This window comes from Salmo salar, chromosome ssa16, assembly GCF_905237065.1.
Source record: "Salmo salar chromosome ssa16, Ssal_v3.1, whole genome shotgun sequence".
In the NCBI taxonomy this organism is placed as follows: Eukaryota; Metazoa; Chordata; class Actinopteri; order Salmoniformes; family Salmonidae; genus Salmo; species Salmo salar.
The window spans coordinates 83,430,536-83,437,765 of NC_059457.1; positions in this window are offsets into that span (position 1 = coordinate 83,430,536).

Sequence of the window (7,230 nt, forward strand, 5' to 3'; positions counted from 1 at the left end):
AATGACACCCTATTCCCAATATAGTGCACTACTTTTGACCAGGGGCCATAGTGTGCTGGTCTAAAGTAGTGCACTATGTAGGGATTAGGGTGCCATTTTGGACGCAAGCCAATGTGTTTTGTTGTTGATAGATAGAGAAACCGGGGGTGGTGATGGTACACCGCTGATCATACCCAAGCCAAGCTCAATGTATTGGAGGGGGGTTTCTATAGAACAGGGGGATTGGAGGCATGGGGCTTTTGTTTTGTTTCTCGGGACGTCCCTGGGATGAGATTTTATCCACCCTGCATGACAATGAGAGATGTTATCCACCCTGCATGACAATGAGAGATGTTATCCACCCTGCATGACAATGAGAGATGTTATCCACCCTGCATGATAATGAGAGGCCAGGTGGGAGACCTGGGTCTTTTCTTTCATTGATAAGAAAACCCACTCACTGTGGAGAAAGGACAGACATCTACAGCCCCACCCCTCCTGTGGGTCATTATTATATATATATATATATATATATATATATATATATATCTGGTAGACATCTACAGCCCCACCCCTCCTGTGGTTCATTATATATATATATATATATCTGGTAGACATCTACAGCCCCACCCCTCCTGTGGTTCATTAATATATATAACTGGTAGACATCTACAGCCCCACCCCTCCTGTGGTTCATTATATATATATATATATCTGGTAGACATCTACAGCCCCACCCCTCCTGTGGTTCATTATATATATATCTGGTAGACATCTACAGCCCCACCCCTCATGTGGTTCATTAAAATATATAGCTGGTTGAACCTCTTTAACAACTGGAGGTAAACAAATAAATAAACAGAGAGAGAGAGAGAGAGAGAGAGAGAGAGAGAGAGAGAGAGAGAGAGAGAGAGAGAGAGAGAGAGAGAGAGAGAGAGAGAGAGAGAGAGAGAGAGAGAGAGAGAGAGAGAGAGAGAGAGAGAGAGGCTAGAGTTTGGATAAGCCATGATCCACTCCAGCGGGCCAAAGCTGTGGCTAGGTCTGGTGTGGGGGTTGTTGCGTGGGCTGGTGGAGACAGGATGCCTTGGTAGGTGTCAGGAAAGTTACTATTTGGACCTCTGCCAAAGACACCAAGCCAGGCACCAGGCTGGAGAGGAGAGGAGCAGAGAAGGAGGTCAGTCAAACCACTAGCCAGCCTGGGGATCCATCCAGCATATGGTGAACCAAGACGGGGGGAGAGGAGCAGAGGAACAGCCAAGGCTATGGAGCTCCGCCAGCTCAGCTCATTGTCAGTGTGAATATTGACACAGCAGCATCAGAGCCATGGACAGCCCCCTCACTGGACTAGAGGTGAATATTAACACAGCAGCATCAGAGCCATGGACAGCCCCCTCACTGAACTAGAGGTGAGTATTAACACAGCAGAATCAGAGCCATGGACAGCCCCCTCACTGGACTAGAGGTGAATATTTACACAGCAGAATCAGAGCCATGGACAGCCCCCTCACTGGACTAGAGGTGAGTATTAACACAGCAGCATCAGAGCCATGGACAGCCCCTCACTGGACTAGAGGTGAATATTAACACAGCAGCATTAGAGCCATGGACAGCCCCTCACTGGACTAGAGGTGAGTATTAACACAGCAGCAGCAGAGCCATGGACAGCCCCCTCACTGGACTAGAGGTGAATATTAACACAGCAGCATCAGAGCCATGGACAGCCCCCTCACTGGACTAGAGGTGAGTATTAACACAGCAGCATCAGAGCCATGGACAGCCCCCTCATTGGACTAGAGGTGAATATTAACACAGCAGCATCAGAGCCATGGACAGCCCCCTCACTGAACTAGAGGTGAGTATTAACACAGCAGCATCAGAGCCATGGACAGCCCCCTCATTGGACTAGAGGTGAATATTTACACAGCAGCATCAGAGCCATGGACAGCCCCCTCACTGGACTAGAGGTGAATATTAACACAGCAGCATCAGAGCCATGGACAGCCCCCTCACTGGACTAGAGGTGAATATTAACACAGCAGCATCAGAGCCATGGACAGCCCCCTCACTGGACTAGAGGTGAATATTTACACAGCAGCATCAGAGCCATGGACAGCCCCCTCACTGGACTAGAGGTTAGTATTAACACAGCAGCAGCAAAACCATGGACAGCCCCCTCACTGGACTAGAGGTGAATATTGACACAGCAGCATCAGAGCCATGGACAGCCCCCTCACTGGACTAGAGGTGAGTATTAACACAGCAGCATCAGAGCCATGGACAGCCCCCTCACTGGACTAGAGGTGAATATTGACACAGCAGCATCAGAACCATGGACAGCCCCCTCACTGGACTAGAGGTGAATATTAACACAGCAGCATCAGAGCCATAGACAGCCCCCTCACTGGACTAGAGAACCAGGAGGTTAATACAACGCTGGGTTGGAGATATCCAGCTGCTACAACCAACCAGGACTCTCTTTCCCTCCTCTCCTCTCAACAGCTATTTTCACAAATGTCAGACTTACACTTTCTTTGATGTGGTGTCTGCAATTATAATGTTGTTTTGGCCGTGGAGAATACTTTTGAAGTACTGTACTAGTCCTGCAGGATCTATGTGTGTTTATTCATTATGCTGTATCCCTCAGCAACCAGTAAGCCTCACAATAACAGGGGAGAAAATGCTTTGTAAAACATTTCTGAAGAATTACTTAGCAGCAGGAGGACACAGTCTCAAGCTCGAACGTCTCTCCAAAATCCCCATTGTTTCAGTGTTCCCCTGCCTCTATTCCACAGCTGTGCATGACGGATTCCCTCAAGCGAGAGGATTTATGGAACAATGAACCACCAGCAGTGGCTATTGATCCAGACGCTCACTGTGTGTGTGTGTGTGTGTGTGTGTGTGTGTGTGTGTGTGTGTGTGTGTGTGTGTGTGTGTGTGTGTGTGTGTGTGTGTGTGTGTGTGTGTGTGTGTGTGTGTCTGGTCTGGTCTGGTCTGTCTCGGCCAACACAGCTGCTGAGGAGAACAGACAAGCGGAGGGTTGAGGGGACCACTCCTTTTCTTCTCTGGGCGCTGGAGATTTAACATTTAGGACTTTAAGACTTGAATGAACAAAAACCAGCTGAATCTCATTTGCTCTTATTGTTCACATGTATTAACATTATAGTTATGGTCTCAAGTGCTCTGCTGGTTTCATGGTAGTTCCATCTCTTTTAATGTGTTAGTGATGGGGGGTTTTCTGTTAAGGCAACATAACCATTGGTCTTCAATAGAAGCAAATGGTGACAAGCCTCACCAATCACCTCTCTCCAGAACATTTATTCCACCAATCACTTTTCTTCAGAACATTTATCCCACCAATGACATCTCTCCAGACCATTAATGCCACCAATCACCTCTCAAGACCATTTATGGGACCAATCATCTCTCCAAACCATTTATGGGACCAATCATCTCTCCAAACCATTGATGGGACCAATCATCTCTCCAAACCATTTATGGGACCAATCATCTCTCCAGACCATTTCTCCCAGTTGTTGTCTACCTGCCCAGGGCTAATGGTCAGCTCAACCTTTTTACAGGAACAGATAGGAAATGGTTTGAACATTGTGTTTATGTTCTAATGAGATTTGTGACAGACTGAGCCTGCCCAAGGCGGTGTGGATAAATGGATGAATGCATGTGAGCTCAGACAGCTCCCTCCAGCCACAGACAACCCCACTGAACCCACTCTAGCATGCACCATCCGTTTCATCCATTTATGTACATCAGGTTTTTTTCCAAAGCCATTTAGAATCCATGGTATATTTTAGTATGGCACTTCTCTCTCTCAGTTAACCTCACTGACCCCAATGACATACACACACACACACACACACACACACACACACACACACACACACACACACACACACACACACACACACACACACACACACACACACACACACACAAGCATCATTTGTTTAATCCATTTGAAAGTTTTTGTATGCTCTTCATGAGATGTTAAATGCTGTTTTCAAAACCATTTGGAACCATATGCTACTGTATATTTCAGTATGGCACTTCTCCTTTTCACAGTCGATGTTTTACTCTCTTGGGGAAAGTATGTTTATGTTGCAAAAACACAGTCTTTTAAAAAGTTGAACTATCCTATAATTTAGTTAGTATATTCATCGGGGTATCTTTTCTGCTTTTGTATGCTTAAATCAGTAGCATAATTTCTTCCCCGCAGACTGTCTGGTGTAATCTACAGGCTATCCCTGAAGATACTGGGTTGATACATTCATAAATATTTTATGTGTTCTGCATTTTAAATGTGTGGCCAAGACTAAAGGGAAATATTTTTTTATTTCAAATGGGTTGGTTATTGGGGGAATAGATATTGAATTACTGTTATGTTAATATTGTAACAAAAAGCAAAGTCTGCCTTTTTTTGTCTATGTTTTTCATTTCCATTTGATTCCAGGGAGTGTGATCAATGCATTTCAGTGGGGAAAAGGCTGCAATAAGCCAACACATAATGAAATCAGTTATACTGTATGATGCATTAATATTATGCTAAATTCATTTATATACTGGTAAATGTGGCAATGTAGCTTCTTGTTAGAGTAACTTCCTGTGTCTGGACAGTAAATGTGATTCCATACATAACTGATTCTGTCTGGCCTTGGTCCTTTGTTCAGAGTGCTTTTATACTGAACATTGCCATCGGTTATTGCTTGGAGATTTGTGTCTGTCTTCCTGGCATCCATCCATCAGCACTGCTGTAGCATTCTGACACTCATTCTAGCATTCTTTAGAATTCTAACACTCTGAAGTGAAAATGTGCACGATGACATTGAACCGCCCAACTGAGGACTATAACATAGAACTTCCCAACTGAGGACTATAACATAGAACTTCCCAACTGAGGACTATAACATAGAACTTCCCAACTGAGGACTATAACATTGAACCGCCCAACTGAGGACTATATAACATAGAACTTCCCAACTGAGGACTATAACATAGAACTTCCCAACTGAGGACTATAGCATTGAACTTCCCAACTGAGGACTATAACATAGAACTTCCCAACTAAGGACTATAACATTGAACTTCCCAACTGAGGACTATAACATAGAACTTCTCAACTGAGGACTATAACATAGAACTTCCCAACTGAGGACTATAACATTGAACTTCCCAACTGAGGACTATAACATAGAACTTCCCAACTGAGGACTATAACATAGAACTTCTCAACTGAGGACTATAACATAGAACTTCCCAACTGAGGACTATAACATAGAACCGCCCAACTGAGGACTATAACATAGAACTGCCCAACTGAGGACTATAACATAGAACTTCCCAACTGAGGACTATAACATAGAACTTCCCAACTGAGGACTATAACATAGAACCGCCCAACTGAGGACTATAACATAGAACTTCCCAACTGAGGACTATAGCATTGAACTTCCCAACTGAGGACTATGAATGATTTGTGAAAGACCTGTAAAAAAAAGCCATTTGAGACTGTGTTAACACAGAGAGACCAATTCTGATCTCATTTTCACGAATTGGTCTTTTGACCAATCAGATCAGCTCTGAAAAAGATCTGATGTGAAAAAAATCAGATCTGATGTGATTGGTCAAAAGATCAATTAGCGGAAAAAATAATTGGTCTGCCTGTGAAAACGCAGCCTAAGCACTACTTTAGGGCCTCAACAAGATGTGTACCGTGTTCATCCTTACCCCAGTCTGGTGTTCATCCTTACCCCAGTCTGGTGTTCATCCATTACCCCAGTCTGGTGTTAATCCTTACCCCAGTCGGGTGTTCAAACCTTACCCCAGTCTGGTGTTCAATCCTTACCCCAGTCTGGTGTTCATCCTTACCCCAGTCTGGTGTTTAACCCTTACCCCAGTCTGGTGTTCACCCTTACCCCAGTCTGGTGTTCACCCTTACCCCAGTCTGGTGTTCAACCCTTACCCCAGTCTGGTGTTCAACCCTTACCCCAGTCTGGTGTTCATCCTTACCCCAGTCTGGTGTTCAACCCTTACCCCAGTCTGGTGTTCATCCTTACCCCAGTCTGGTGTTCAACCCTTACCCCAGTCTGGTGTTCAACCCTTACCCCAGTCTGGTGTTCATCCTTACCCCAGTCTGGTGTTCAACCCTTACCCCAGTCTGGTGTTCATCCTTACCCCAGTCTGGTGTTTAACCCTTACCACAGTCTGGTGTTCAAGTCTTACCCCAGTCTGGTGTTCATCCTTACCCCAGTCTGGTGTTCAACCCTTACCCCAGTCTGGTGTTCAACCCTTACCCCAGTCTGGTGTTCATCCTTACCCCAGTCTGGTGTTCAACCCTTACCCCAGTCTGGTGTTCATCCTTACCCCAGTCTGGTGTTCAACCCTTACCCCAGTCTGGTGTTCAAACCTTACCCCAGTCTGGTGTTCAACCCTTACCCCAGTCTGGTGTTCAACCCTTACCCCAGTCTGGTGTTCATCCTTACCCCAGTCTGGTGTTCAACCCTTACCCCAGTCTGGTGTTCATCCTTACCCCAGTCTGGTGTTCAACCTTACCCCAGTCTGGTGTTTAACCCTTACCACAGTCTGGTGTTCATCCTTACCCCAGTCTGGTGTTCATCCTTACCCCAGTCTGGTGTTCAACCCTTACCCCAGTCTGGTGTTCATCCTTACCCCAGTCTGGTGTTCAACCCTTACCCCAGTCTGGTGTTCATCCTTACCCCAGTCTGGTGTTCAACCCTTACCCCAGTCTGGTGTTCATCCTTACCCCAGTCTGGTGTTCAACCCTTACCCCAGTCTGGTGTTCAACCCTTACCCCAGTCTGGTGTTCAACCCTTACCACAGTCTGGTGTTCATCCTTACCCCAGTCTGGTGTTCATCCTTACCCCAGTCTAGTGTTCATCCTTACCCCAGTCTAGTGTTCATCCTTACCCCAGTCTGGTGTTCATCCTTACCCCAGTCTGGTGTTCATCCTTACCCCAGTCTGGTGTTCATCCTTACCCCAGTCTGGTGTTCATCCTTACCCCAGTCTGGTGTTCATCCTTACCCCAGTCTGGTGTTCATCCTTACCCCAGTCTGGTGTTCATCCTTACCCCAGTCTAATGTTCATCCTTACCCCAGTCTGGTGTTCATCCTTTCCCCAGTCTGGTGTTCAACCCTTACCCCAGTCTGGTGTTCAACCCTTACCCCAGTCTGGTGTTCATCCTTACCCCAGTCTGGTGTTCATCCTTACCCCAGTCTGGT